Raw genomic sequence first — 15,088 nt, 5'->3', positions numbered from 1 at the left:
GAGGCAGTTTAATATTATACAGTCAGGTTTGTTTTACCCTGTGTGCATTATTTTGTGCTTCCTGGCACCAAATGTGGGCTGCCATTTTACTGCAATGCCACTTGGTGTTGTGAGAGCCTTTCATCCTTTTAAAAATACAATTTATTTGTCCTATCAGGTAAAGAAACATCCAGCACATCACTATTTAGCACGTTTTCCCAGACCACTTATGAATATGCTAGACACCATAGCCCTTAGTGCAGATCCCTGAGGGGATTCCACATGTTATCTCCTGCTGAAATACCTGACCATCTCTTTCTGCCCCTCACATCAGTTCCAGAGGAGATCTTTCCTTTCATCCTGCTATAATTTTGTTTCTTTAGGATCTTCTGACTGAGAAGCTTATCAAAAGCCCTTGGAATATCTGAGCACACTGTACCAAGCAAATCACCCTAATCCACACGCATGTTGGTGCTTCAGGCGAGGAGCAGCAGACTTCTTCCTGACACAATTTCTTTCAACCAAAGCTACACTGACATCTTTCCAAAGTCCTTTTTAAAGATGTCAAATTGCTCTTTTCCCTTTCTGTGGTCCTTTAGCACAGTGGATTTGCAGGGAGGGATGTGGTGGGGGTGGATATCCCTGCTCCCTTACTGAAAGTTGTCTGTATCAGAGCGTGCCACAGTTACAATCACGAAAAATCCCTCCAGCCTTAACCACGCAAATGAGGTCCCACTTGCCTCAATGACAACAAGCACTGCTTCTGCCCCTGGAGTTTCCCTGGTTAGTGACCTCAACAAGCAGTTCAACACTCATGCTGTTTACAACAGTGGTCTCCCTCCCCATCACAATGCTTGCCCCACTAACACACCTTTTTTTTCTTCATCTGCTTGGCTCTGTGGATTGTTCCCACTTCTTTAAATGTCTTAAACGCCCCCTGTGGAATAACCTTTCCCTCAGCAGCCAGACTTCTCCTGCAGCCAGGCTGTACCTTTTTTTGTGAACTGGGGCCCTTCTGGAGCTTACCTGGAGGGAGAAGGACCTGTTTTTATTAGGAGTGAAGCCTCTGTGGCCCCCACGTTCAGCCACCCCTGCTGAACACTGCACAACAGAGCTGTCTTTTAAGAAGGGTTAACAAAAGCCTGACTTACAATTCCTATCGGATGATCAGTGATGAAAATTTTAAATCCACGTTATCATACTGGCCCTTCCCTTTGCAATTTTATTCATTCATAGATTCATAGAATATCAGGTTGGAAGAGATCTCAAGGATCATCTAGTCTAACCCCTCAGGGTAAGAATATAGTTTAAATGAGCTGACCCAGCACCCTCTCAAGATGGGCCTTGAAACTTTCTAATGTAGGGGAATCTACCATCTCCCTTGGGAGTTTATTTCAATGTTTAATAGTTCAAATGGTGGAAAAAAAAAACCCAAACTTCTGGCAGCCAGTCTGAACCTCCCCAGTAGCAACTTGTCCCTATTACCTTGTCTTTACTGTGTGACTCTTTGCAGAAAGGGAGTCTCCCTCCTCATGTACCTTATATACCCCTAATGTACTTGTATATGGTTATGAGGTCTCCCCTAAGCCTTCTCCTCTCAAGGCTGAACAAACTTAGTTCTCTCAGCCTTCCTTCATAGGACAGGTCTGCCAGTCCTCTGATTGTTCTTGTGACCCTTCTCTGGACCCTTCCCAGCCTGCCCACATCCTTCTTGTATTGCAGGGACCACAACTGTGCACAGTCTTCAAGGTGCAGCCTGACCAGCGCTGAGTAGAGTGGGAGAATGACATCTTTATCCCTGCTTGTAATACCTTTATTAATGCCATTCAGCAACCTGTTGGCTTGCTTTGCCACTGCAGCACACTGTTCACTCATGTTGAGCCTTTTGTCCACCAAGACCCTCCACAGTGCCAGGTAGCTCCCAATCTGAGCTGCATTACAAGTTCTCAGATGCAAGACCCTACACTTGGCCTCATTAAACTTCATACATTTCCTTCTTGCCCACTCAACCAGCCTGTCAAGATCTTCCTGGAGGGTATCTCTCCTAATTCTAGGTGAATCACCTGTAGTGTCACAGCTACCCCTGTAAAGCCTAAGATATTAATTAAATTAATACCATTGATAGAGCTTCCCCAATAACAACCAGCTGTTTGTCAACAGATCTGGTAGCTGTTGTGATTATTCCAAATAAAATCTCTTTCTAACTTTCCTTACTTTTATGTTAACGAGATTTATCTTATTCTTAAGCTTTTATCAGATTTTTCATTCAATTGAAAAAAAATGCAAATGTGCATGTTTCAGTGACAACTTAGCTTTTCAGAATACATCACAAGTTCTTAGAGCCTTATATATAGGATCCGTACAAAATCCACCAGGACCTTAGGCACTGCTTTGCATGTATGAAGTGCTATCTGCAAAAGAATTCAATCAGAAAACTCATTACAAAATGGAATAAATGGCCCAGAACTTCCAGCCTAGTGTATGTAGAAGTTTATGAAGTGGTGTAAAAGTAAAATTGTTTCCAGAAGGCATCAGACAGGTAAGACAGCAAAGACAAAGACTTCTAGACATGAAATCAGAAAACAGACCACACAGTGATGCCCAAAAATATTCCATTATCATTCAAGACACCAAGGCTTTAGTTAACAGGTAGATCTGTATCCACTCATGTGAAGCAAGACAGTGGATTAAAAATCTTCCTGTTTCTGGAAAAAAAAAATAAAGTATTTTGAGTATTTAGAATATTACACAGAATTGTCAGGGTTGGAAGGGACCTCAAGGATCATCCAGTTCCAACCCCCCTGCCATGTACAGGGACACCTCACACTAGATCAGGTTGCCCAGAACCACATCCAACCTGGCCCTAAAAACTTCCAGGGATGAGGCTTCCACCACCTCCCTGGGCAACCTGTTCCAGTGTCTCACCACCCCTGTGGTGAAGAACTTCTAACCCAAATCTCCCCTCCTCTAGCTTGGATCCATGAGTTTTTTATTAATGGAGTATACTCCAATGAAGAGGTAAAACCTTCCAGCAGAAGAGAAATAATTGAGTTTTCTCACCAACACACACACACACACGTGTGTGCACATGTACATAAAGACAGCTCCTGTACATAGCAACATGAGCTCATGGAACATCACAGAAACACATGCTTTGAGCTTCACAGTATTTTTTTAATTGACAGGTGGAAGAGGTAAGGTGATACTACTTTCTTGTGGTGAAACACCCTCCAGCACTGCATTTCAGATGAAACATCTTTTGGACAGACTATTTATGTCACTGTAGTTTCAGTAAGCACCACCAGGGAGTAACTGATATCATTCAGTACAAAATTTAGTGTCCAAAAATCTCCTTTCACAGCACTCCAGAAGCTGGGAAGATATGTGTACAATTAATATTTCAGTACTCAGCACTCATAAAGAAAGGAAATCCAGCAGTGTTAGATCCCAAACCCAACCCCATCAGCACAATCACTGAACAGAAGCAGAGTCTGAATGAACAGTTTCTAACTAAAACCTAACAACCACAGCAATGTTTCCAGCTCTGCAGGCTGCTTTTTCTTCCCCATTAATGTTCATTTCAGGTAACATTTTAGCAATATTTGTGTCTCTCGATATACTGCTGATGCCTAGGCTCAGTTCAGCTTCCTCAAGTCTTTATTCCATGCTAACTCCCTTGAGCACCTGAGCCACCCTTTCAGAGGATGACATTGCTCCTAACCCAGGCCTGGCCCAGCTGTTCTGAGGTATTTAACCATGGCAGTGGGGTTCATTGGGCGGAGTAACACCAGACTCCTCTCAATGATGCCTGCAATGCCCTTTTCTCCAACAAGCTTCCCAAGATGGCCCTGAGCCTTTTCTACCTCCCAGCAGCAACTGCCTGCTGAGGAAGGCAGAGTGGAAAGAGCCTATCCCTCAACCAGACCAGACTAGGATAAGCCTGCAGGCAAAAGCAGAGGCTAACCAGCTGCACAGACCTCCACGCACTCTGCCCTTACAGCCACCTTTCATAACAGCCAGGATCAAATCCGACCCATGGCAAAAGGAGGAGACTCCTCCAGCCTTCAGCTGCCCTAACACTGGGCACACTTCTTCAAGAGCATCAAACATTCACTTATTTTCTCAAAGCTCCCACTTCCAAAGTCTCACAATGACATGAGAACTCATCTTTTCATTTAACACAAACACCACTTTGGGACCTCCATGGAAGCTCAGAAATGTGAACCCTACATCATATGAGGAACCAGGCACATCCAAATAGCTCTGAGTCTGCTACCCTGTGTCCCATTTCCCAACCTTTTAGCACCTTTTAGCTGTGCAGTGTGCTGAAAGTCAAGACATGGAACTCTTAAGTTCCTCTCTTCCAGGCTGGGGGCTGTTATGTGCCACTGGGGGTGAAGAAAGGGGGCAGTTTCAGTCCAGTGAATTCCCCTGTTGTTCTACCCTGACGCAGATCACTGCTGCGCAGCAAAGCTCACACTCTTCAGTTGTAGAAGCACCACTGCCACAGGCAGCAGGCTTCCCACCAGAGAGGTTCAGGCTGAAATCAAAATCTTTACAGTTTCTGAGAACCAGACAGCCCCTGTAGCTACAGACAGGACATAGTCACATTTTCTTTGAGTAGGTGCAGAAGGATTTAGCACATTTGCCGACCAGGGTATATGTTCTGTCACTGGGAGCCTTCTGCTTGATCTTTATTTGTATTTTTGGGGAAAAAAAAAAAAAGAAACAAAGACAAACCCAAAAACATTTGGTGAGGAAAGGCAGACCTTGGGTTGCTGGTGACAGTCTATTCATAGAGTCATACAATCATAGAATCACTAAAGCTGGAAAAAGCTTTTAAGATCATAGTGTCCAACTGTAACCCGACTTCCATGACCACTAAACCATATCCTGAAGCACCACATCCACACACTTCTTGAATACCTCCAGGGATGATGACTCTGCCACCAACTTGGGCATCCTGTTCCAACCCCTCACCACTCTCTCAGTAAAGAAGTTTTTCTCCAATGTCCAATCTAAACCTCTCCTGGCACAACCTCAACCCCTCTCCTCTTGTCCTATCTCTGGTTACTTGGAAGAAGAGACCAACACCAGCCTCAGACCAACTTCCTTTCAGGAGGCTGTAGAGAGCAATAAAATCTCCCCTCAGCCTTCTCTTCTTCAGACTAAACAACCCCTCAGCCACTACTCATAGGACAAGCCCTCCAAACAAAGCTCCCTCAGCCACTCCTTGCATGATGCCCTCCAAACCCCTCCGCAGTCTCGTTGCTCCTTCCTGGGCACACTCCAGCCCCTCAGTGTCTTTCCTATCCTGTGGCACCCAGAACTAAAACACAGTGCTTAAGCTGTGGCCACACCAGGGCACAAATGCAAGGGCATGATCACTAATCCCCCCTTCCTGTAATAACAACCTTGCCATGGCTCTCCTGCCATCCATCAGAAGTACCCAGGAACACCAAGATGGGAACATGCATGTGCTGAAGCATGAAGCAGCGTGGGATTATAATGAGCTACCAACTCTACCAATTTGGTAAATATACACAGCAGTTACCTGTGGTGACCCTGCCACACACGGCCAGATGCCAGGCGTTTACAAGGTGTACTCCACGGCCTGAAGCAGCACCAAGCACAAAGCCTCTGGCACAGCCAAGTCTGCTCAGTATTGATGCCAACTTGCCACAGCTGTTTCTGGCGGTAGCTGTGGTTTTCCAGTAAGTGAACTGACTTTATGAGTAATAAAACCAAAATCACGGAAGAGATGATGTCAGGCATTTCTAATCAGGCATTCTTTAAATGAATTATTCCTTGCTAAACAGTAAGAGGCTCCAGCCTGTTGGTAAGGTGGCTCCAGACTCACCAGGAAGCAAAGCATCATGAAATGAAATTTAATTTAATGAATGAATTTAATGAAATTCGGCAAGGCAAGTGTAGAGTCTTGCACCTGGGAAAGAACAACCCCATAGATCAGTATAGGTTGGGGACTAACCTGTTGGAGAGGAGGTAAGAGTGAAAGGCCCTGGGGGTCCTAGTGGGATGGGAGGTTGACCATGAGCCAGCAATGTGCTCTGGTGGCCAAGAAGGCCAATGGCATCCTGGGGGGGATTAGAAGGGCTGTGGTTAGTAGGTCAAGAGAGGTTCTCCTGCCCCTCTACTCTGCCCTGGGGAGGCCACATCTGGAATATTATGTGCAGTTCTGGGCCCCTCAGTTCAAGAAGGACCTCAGGGATCTGCTTGAAGGAGTCCAGTGCAGAGCCACAAAAATGATTAATGGAGTGGAACATCTTCCTCATGCAGAGAGCCTGAGGGAGCTGAGGCTCTTCAGCTTGGAGGAGAGGAGCCTGAGGGTTGACCTCATTCATGGTGATGAAGATGTAAAGGGTGAGTGCCAAGAAGATGGAGCCAGGCTCTGCTCAGTGATACCCAGCGACAGGACAAGGGGCACTGGGTAGAAGATGAGGCACAGGAAGTTCCATGTGAAGATGAGGAAAAAAAATTCACTGTGAGGGTGACACAACCCTGGAATAGGCTGCCCGGGGGGCTGTGGAGTCTCCCCCTCTGGTGATATTCAAAACCCACCTGGATGTGTTCCTGCGTGATCTGCTATAGGTGATGCTGCTTGTGGTAGGGTGCTCCAAAACCCCCTTCCCCTCCGCCCCACTCTGCCTGCGGAGGTTTGGATGGGGGAAGACAAAGGCGCGAAATTCCCTTCCTCTCCTCCCCTGAGGGCTTGAGCGGGAAGAGGTAAAAAGTCCTTTTCGTCTGGCTGGGAGCTCAAGTCCCGCCGTGTATTCCCTGGTGGGGAGCCCGCGCTGGGAGCTGCGATTGCGATTGGCTGGGTTCTTCGCGCCCACGATATACTGGCACTGGACGCGTTGTCTGGGGAAATCTTAAACAGAGTGACCAGAAAGGGGTCTGGGATTCGTTTGGGGATTCACTAGATTCGCGGCGAAACTGGAGAGATTTGCCGGCAGCACCTGGACCTGGCTTCTCCCCGGACCGGCATACCCTGGCTTCCCGCTCCCTCCCTCATGCTGGAGCGACCCTGCCTGCCGTAACCTGCGGCTGTCGGCTGGAAACACGCCAGCAGTGCGGCTTCTCTTGCGCTGTTAAGGCAGCGCTGCCCCACGGGATCTGCCTCGTGGGAGCCATGTCTGGAGACACTAACTTTGGTGAGTTCCATTTCTTTGGATTCATGCCGCGGGACGCACAAATTGGATTATAAACTTGCAGTCCTGGAGGCTGCCGCCAAAGAGAGATCCAGGGACCGTCTTCAAATTCGTACTCCGCCCTCGTGAGTAAAACTGGCACCCTCGGCTTTTCCCTAGGGTCCTGACTTGCCTCTGATCTTAGAAGTGAGGTAAAGCTATTTTGGAGCTTAGCCTTTTCCATTTTTCTGAATTCTCTAACTCGAACCAAAATTGTCCATAAGCATCCCGAACTAATAGAACCTGTAAATAAAATTTAACCAGTTCTGTTCATATTTTGGGGCGGGGCTTTGGGGAAAAATAAACTCTATTTTTATAATTCCCGCCTCGTTAAGTTATTCCCAATCAAAACACTGCTCTGGCAGGGGGAGGTTGGACTGGATGAGCTTTTGAGGTCCCTTCCAGCCCCTAACATTCTGTGAAATGGTAGCAAATGTTGCAAACGACCTTGAAGTCTGCCCTCCTATGGGATGATCAGTAGATATGGAATCTGACTTTTCCTCTTTTTTTTATTTTCTTTTTTTTTTTTTTTTTTTAAGTGCTGCTTGTTTCATTTCCATTAAAAATACCATCTGGAAGAAATCCTATCTCAGAAATCAACACCCAGGTCTAAGAGAGGAACTCTGCCCCACAAACCATTCTGTGTTATCAGCAGCTTTCTTAACTGGCAACTTCAGCTCACTCAGCCAACTTTTCATACCAACTTTTTCAAAGCATAGGCCTAGGGAAATCATCTCATGTGCAGAAAGTCAACACATTATTTTATATATTTCAGCAGTACTTTCCACCTTCAACACCTTGGAAAGTTTTAAAACGGGGAAATATTTAGCAATACCCCACCTCCCAGTGAACGGTGGAGATGACACAAATCTTGACAAGATGCTCTGTAATGATTCAGAGATCACGGAATCACAGAATGTTAGGGGTTGGAAGGGACCTCAAAAGATCATCCAGTCCAAACCCCCTGCCAGAGCAGGAGCACCTAGAGCACATCACACAGGAACACAGCCAGGTAGGTTTTTTAATATCTCCAGAGAAGGAGACTCCACAACCCCCCCTGGGCAGCCTGTTCCAGTGTTTCATCTCTGGACACAGGTTCTGCTGCCTTGAGACATAAGAGGAGCACCCTTCAGCACTGATGGGAACTGTGAATGTACAGAACTATTTTATTTGCAGATTACCCAACGGTAGGAACCAACCCTTTCCCTTTTTTTATTGCTTTAGACTCCATACTGAAGAAAATGGTCACGGCATTTCAGTTTTCACTCTCCCAGTGTGATTTAAGTGCCTAAGTTGCATACCATAGATTCATAGAATGGTTTAGGTTGGAAGGGAACTTGAAGATCATCCAATTCTAATCCCCCTGCCATGGACAGGGACACTTTCCACTAGCCCAGGTTGCTCAAGGCCTCATCCAGCCTGGCCTTGAAGACCTCCAGGGAGGGGCATCCTCAGCATCCCTGGGCAACCTGTTCAATGTCTCACCACACTCACTGTAAAGAATTTCTTCTTAATCTCCAGTCTAAATTTGCCCTCCTCAAGCTTCAATCTGTTCCCTTTCATTTTATCACTATAAGCCCTTGTAAAATATCCCTTCCCAGCCTTCTTGTAGGCCCCCTTCAGGTCGTGGAAGGCTGCTATAAGATGTCTCTGAAGCCTTCCTCTCTCCAGGCTGAACAGCCTTTACGTTAGGCTTCGAGAGCACCAGGTAAGAAAACTTTACCCAACTGTAGCAACTATTAGCATCCTCTAAATATTTTCCTCTATGCTTTGATTCTGTCATGATGAATGAGATTGTGGGGCTTTGCACACAGGTAGTGTAAGTGCACTACCTTGGATATATACAGTATCATGAAAGCCTTATGATGTCATTTAAGAGTTTGTAAACGTGCAAACTTTTCTAAACTTCTAGAAATTACACCTTTCTCAAGAAAAAGTTAGCATGGACTAATAAAAACTCCTACCTATAAATGATGGGATTATTTTCCCTTTAATTATGGGAAAACAACAGTACTTGAGACCTGAATTTCAAGTTTACAAAATCACAGAAAGTTAGGGGCTGGAGAGGACCTCCAAAGATCATCCAGTGCAACCCCCAGAGCAGGTCACACAGGAACACACCCAGGCAGGTTTTGAATATCTCCAGAGAGGGAGACTCCACAGCTCCCCCGGACAGCCTGTTCTACTGTACCGTCACCTTTAAGTTTAGAAGTGGTAGTGAGATACTGTATCTTGCACAGGTGCATGGCTTCCCAAGGCCCGTGGAAGGTTGGAGATCCAAAGGAGTAATTTGACTCCTGTAATCAGGACTTATGTTACTATTGACATAACTAATGTACAATTTACTACCAACACTACTTCTATGCTAAATTAGAATATAAGAGTTAAATGAAGGAGATTCAGGATATATACCCATGGTCTCAGGGAAAAAATATATTAGATCTACTTCTCTTCCAAGAGCTAAGAAATTCTGGGATGCAAGGACACCTCTAGGTCCTTGCATCAGACAAAGCAGGCAAGCTGAAATAAGTTAAATCTCTGGAATGTATTCAAAACTGAATTGGAATGCATGAGGATGCTACCATATCAAAATGGTAAACTCTTACTTTATTTACAGTAATTTTAAATGCAGCAGAGAGATTTCTGAAGCAGTAAAGAAGAATAAGGACTTGTGCACTCTACACTGTTAATTTAAAGTAGGGATGATAGATTTCTGGACTGCTGTTTAAGCTCCCAGAAAACTGTGTCCAGCTTGCAAAACAAAACAAAACAAAACAAACAACAAGAAAAAAAAAAAAAACAACCAAACAAAAAATCCAATACTGATTTCAGTACTCCATAGTGAGCAGGTTAAAAGTTATCTTCTCTTATAAATTTCCACCTCGTTCATCACAAGTTTTATGGTTGGCTTTTTATCACTTTGTCCTCCTTTTTAAAAGACTACTTCAGTATCCCCAGCATCTTCACTCTCAGAGGCATGATAGAGAAACCTTCTTACTGAAAAGTTATAAAAGGTTGATTGCTTTTACTGTTGTAATAATTCACTGGAGGTGGGGTTGTTTATGAGTATTCAATACAGATGTCATCTTGCAATTCTGACACCCATATACCTTGTATTTTAGAAGAACAAACAATAAAATAAAAATAAAGTAAAATGTAATTTACTTTTTAAAACACCACATTTCTGATACCAGATCCTCAGATTTCAGAAAATTTTAGGCAGGTGAAGAATATTGGTGAGGAGTGGTTCAAGAGCAGTCTCAAGGGGAAGGACTTGGAGGTGTCTGTTGATTATAAACTCAACATGAGCCAGCAATGGTCACTGGCAGCCCGAGGCAGCTGTGTGCTGGGCTGCATCCAAAGCAAAGAGAGCAGCAGGACAGGATGGGGATTCAGTCCCTCTGCTCTGCTGAGACCCCGCCTGAAGCCTGTGTCCAGTTCTGGTGCCCCCAGCATAAGAGGGACTTGGAGCTGCTGAGCAGGTCCAGAGGAGGACCACGAAATTGATCAGAGGGCTGGAGATCCTCCCATATGGGCACAGGCTGAGAGTTGGGGCTGTTTGGCCTGGAGAAAAGAAGGCTTCAGGGACACCTTATAGCATCCTTCCAGCACCTGAAGGGGGTCTATGAGAAAGCCAGGAAGGGACTTTTTACCAGGACTTGTAGTGATAGGATGAGAAGGAATGGATTTAAGCTTGAGAAGGGCAGATTTAGACTGGAGATTAAGAAGAAATTCTTGCCAGTGGGGGTGGTGAGACGCTGGAACAGGTTGCCCAGGGACATTGTTGATGCCCCCACCCTGGAGGTGTTCAAGGCCAAGATGGATGAGGCCTTGAGCAACCTGGTCTAGTGGAAAGTGTCCCTGCCCATGGCAGGGGGGTTGAAATTAGATGATCTTCAAGTTCCCTTCCAACCTAAACCATTCCATGAATCTATGACTTCAGTTTTTGCAGCCGATCTAACAGCATCCCACTGCCACCTAGCGAGCACTGCAAAAGTGACTGCCGCAACCAACTGCAACAAGATTTCTGGTCAAAAGCCACTTTTCTCTTTCACAAGTCCAAATAGAAGCAAAAGGCAAATTTATTCATGGAACAGTGCTAGAAAATATATAATACAAAAAGGTTTTAAGAGTAGACTGGAGAGGGCCGGGTGGGCAGGCATGAAAGGAGCTGGGATTCTTTTTAAGACTGTGTTAGGCTGGGAATACAGCCTTTTCTCCTCCAGAGATCTTGGTGTGGTCACTCATGCTTCAGGCAGTAGGTTCTACTCTTTTAACAACAGCTAAACATTTCATTTCCCTCCACTCAGCCTGAATGCAAGGCAGCATCTGTAAGCTTGAGCAAGGCTTTAACAACTACCTACAGAAAAGGCATACCCAGGCATCATCAACAACCATCACGGAATCACAGAATCAGCGAGGTTGGAAAAGACCTCAGAGATCATCGAGTCCAACCTATCACCTAATACCTATCACCACCTGACAACTAAACCATGGCTCCAAGTGCCACATCCAATCTTCTTTTGAACACCTCCAGGGACATCTGTCCTCAGCAACATCTGACTCTGTTCTGGTTTAGGACAATATGAAATTAGGTTGCCACAGAGGGTTTTTTTTTTTCCCATCCGTGAGGCTGTGAAGCCTTCTCCAATTTGTAATTTTAATTATGGTCATTCTGATCCGAAACCACTTACAAAGCAGATGTTTTCTACCAGCCTTTCTCTAGCAAAGTTTTCTATGCTACAGATTTTTCTGTCATGCATGACAAGCAATGCAACATGTTTGATAAAATGTCCCTGTAAACCATGAGGAGAATCAAACCAACTGCTAGTTTCACCAGCACGGTACTGAACATCTGCTCCATCTGTTAGGGGAAGTGGTGACAGGCATCTCACTACAATATACTATGCTGATTTTTCCACAGTATTTTTTATATTAGGTCATTCCAATGGTAGTGAGGTATTTTATTGCTACAAGCAAGAACAGATAGAGCCTCCGTAAGCATTTCTAAACTGCTTCAGTAGCCTAAATCACTCCCTGCTTCCCTACCTTTAGCATCGCTGGGGCAATGACACCCTGCCACAGTCAAGCCCTTTGCCACAATTAAAACCATCCTTGCAGGCCTGAATGAAGGAACACAGCCTGTAATGCAGTAGAGGCATGGAAGGATGTGCTTTCCTTTTGCATGTGGCAAACCCTGCCAGCTTTAGAAGAGCTGTACCACTGGATGAATGCAGCACAGTGTTTCTCTTATTACATATTAACAGCATCACTTAATTTTATCAATTTAAACACAAAAATCAGCATCCAGTTGAAGCATTTTGTTAGTGGGTAAAGAAAGAATCACAAACTCAGAGAATATATCTGGTTGGAAGAGACCTCCAAGATCATCCAGTCCAACCCTCAACCAGCACTGAAAGGTCAACACTAAACCATGTTCTCAAGTGCTACATCCACAGGCTGCTTGAACACCCCCAGGGATGGTGACTCTAGCAGTGCCCAGTGTTTGGCAACCCTTTCACTGAAGAAATATTTCCTAACATCCAGCCTGAACCTCCCCTAGCACAGCTTGCAACCATTTCCTCTGGTCCTGTCTCTTGCCACCAAGAAGAAGAGGCTGCCCCCTCCTTGCTCCAACCTCTCTTCAGGTAGTTGTAGAGAGCAATGAGGTCTCCCCTCAGCCTCCTCTTCTCCAGACTGAACACCCCCAGCTCCCTCAGATGCTCCTCACAGGCCGTGTGCTCTAGCCTCGTTGCCCTTCTCTGCACACACTCCACTCCCTCAATGTCCTTCCTGCAATGAGGGGCCCAGAACTGAACACAACACTTCAGGTGTGGCCTCAGCAGTGCTGAGCACAGAGGGATGATCACCTCCTGTCCCTGCTGGCCACAGTGTTTCTAATCCAAGCCAGGCTGCCAGTGGCTTTCTTGGGCACCTGTGCACACTGCTGACTCAGATTCTGCTCACCATCAACCAATACCCCCAGGTCCCTCTTCTAGTTTCAGCTTTCCAACCACACATCCCCAAGCCTGTAACTTACCATGGGGGTTGTTGTGTTGTGGCACAAGGCTGACCACATTCCCTGTTTGGACACTGAAGAGTGATACATATTTGGATGTCATCTTGGACTTAATTTACCAAAATTTTCATTTTTTTAATAACTTGCAGAAGTACAGCAGGAGTCAGAAAGTCTTTCTTGTTGCTCTTTTGAACTCTGTTCCATGTCTATATACACTTAACCATGCATGAACCTCAAATTAGTGCTCTTTAACACGATATTCTGCAGATAAAACCCATTTTTGTCCTTCAGCATTTACTCCACTCCCATGAGGCCTGATTCGTTTCTACTTTTACTGGTTATCTCTTTTATAGGTATTCAAAAATATCTTTCAACTCAGGGGTGTTAACATTATGCAAAGTGCACACCTCTCATCTGCTTGTCTTTTCTAACTTCACTGTTTCATTGTTTTTCACATTACTGTCATTTCCTATGGCTCAAAACATCAGCAAAAGAGAAGAGCAGAGACAACCAAAATTACTTTCTTTGTGAACTCATAGAATCACAGAATTGTCAGGGTTGGAAGGGACCTCAAGGATCATCTACTTCCAACACACCAGCCATGGGCAGGGACACCTCACACTAGATCAGGTTGCTCAGAGCCCCATCTAGCCTGACCTTAAAAACTTCCAGGGATGGGGCTTCTACCACCTCCCTGGACAACCTGTTCCCTCATGGTGAGGAACTTCTTCTTCACATCCAATCTGAATCTGCCCATTTCTAGTTTTGCTCCATTCCCCCCAGTCCTATCACTACCTGACTCCCTGAAAAATCTCTTCCCAGCTTGCTTGTAGCCCCCTTCAGATACTGGAAGGCCACAATAAGGTCTCCTCAGAGCCTTCTCTTCTCCAGACTGAACAACCCCAGCCTCTTCACAGGAGAGGTGCTCCAGCCCTCTGATCATCCTCGTGGCCATGACTGTCACCTTTCCTTACAAGTGGTGAGACTGAGAAAAGCTCAATATTAAATTCAGTAGTACTCAAGCTGGATTATGCAAAACAGTAATCTACCAACACATTTTAGCAACCTTAAATGTAAAGGAAGCCTGAATCTGAAAAGAGTGGGAGTACAAAGATTGCTGAAGTGCTTTTTTCTACCAGAGCCAGAGTGCTTAAAATGGCCTGTGTAGTGTCTTTGAAATCTCCTTACTAAGTGTACTGCTGAATTACCTTCTACCTGTACTTATGTGTAACAACTAAGTGACTGCTTCATCTTATGAACCACAATCTACTCAGCACTCAGCACCCAGCACTCAGCACCTTACACAAGGCAAACTAGAACCAAGACATCTGGACAGGCTGAGAGGTTTCAGCTTGTTGGCCTGGAGAAGGGAAGGCTCAGAGCAGGCCTTATTGCAGCCTTTCAGTACCTAAAGGGGGCCTATAAGAAAGACAGGGACGATGTTTTTAGGAGGGCCTGTTGCAACAGCACAAGGGATAATGATTTTAAACTGAAAAAAGGGGAGATTCAAAACAGATAAAATGAAGACATTTCTCACGATGACAGTGGCGAAACACTGGAATAGGTTGTCCAGGGAGGTGGAGGTGTCCAGGGAGGTGGTTAGACGCCCCATCCCTGGAAGCAGTCACGGTCAGGCTGGATGGGGTTCTGAGCAACCTGATATAGCTGAAGACGTTCCCGCCCACAGCAGGCCGTTGGGCTTGATGGCCTTTAAATTCTGTTCCAACCCAAAATAATGTGGGTTCGTAAGAATTAAAAGGCACTTAAGTAGTCTGATTTCTGTTTAACCACACTCCTGGTGCAGCCACCACATGCACTACATGGCACTTACCCACGAATTGCTGCCTGGCTGGCAGTGAGTCAAGACCTCAGACTGCAGGCA

This window comes from Indicator indicator, chromosome 1 (assembly GCF_027791375.1).
Source record: "Indicator indicator isolate 239-I01 chromosome 1, UM_Iind_1.1, whole genome shotgun sequence".
NCBI lineage: Eukaryota > Metazoa > Chordata > Aves > Piciformes > Indicatoridae > Indicator > Indicator indicator.
Note: the sequence above shows the minus strand (reverse complement) of the source record.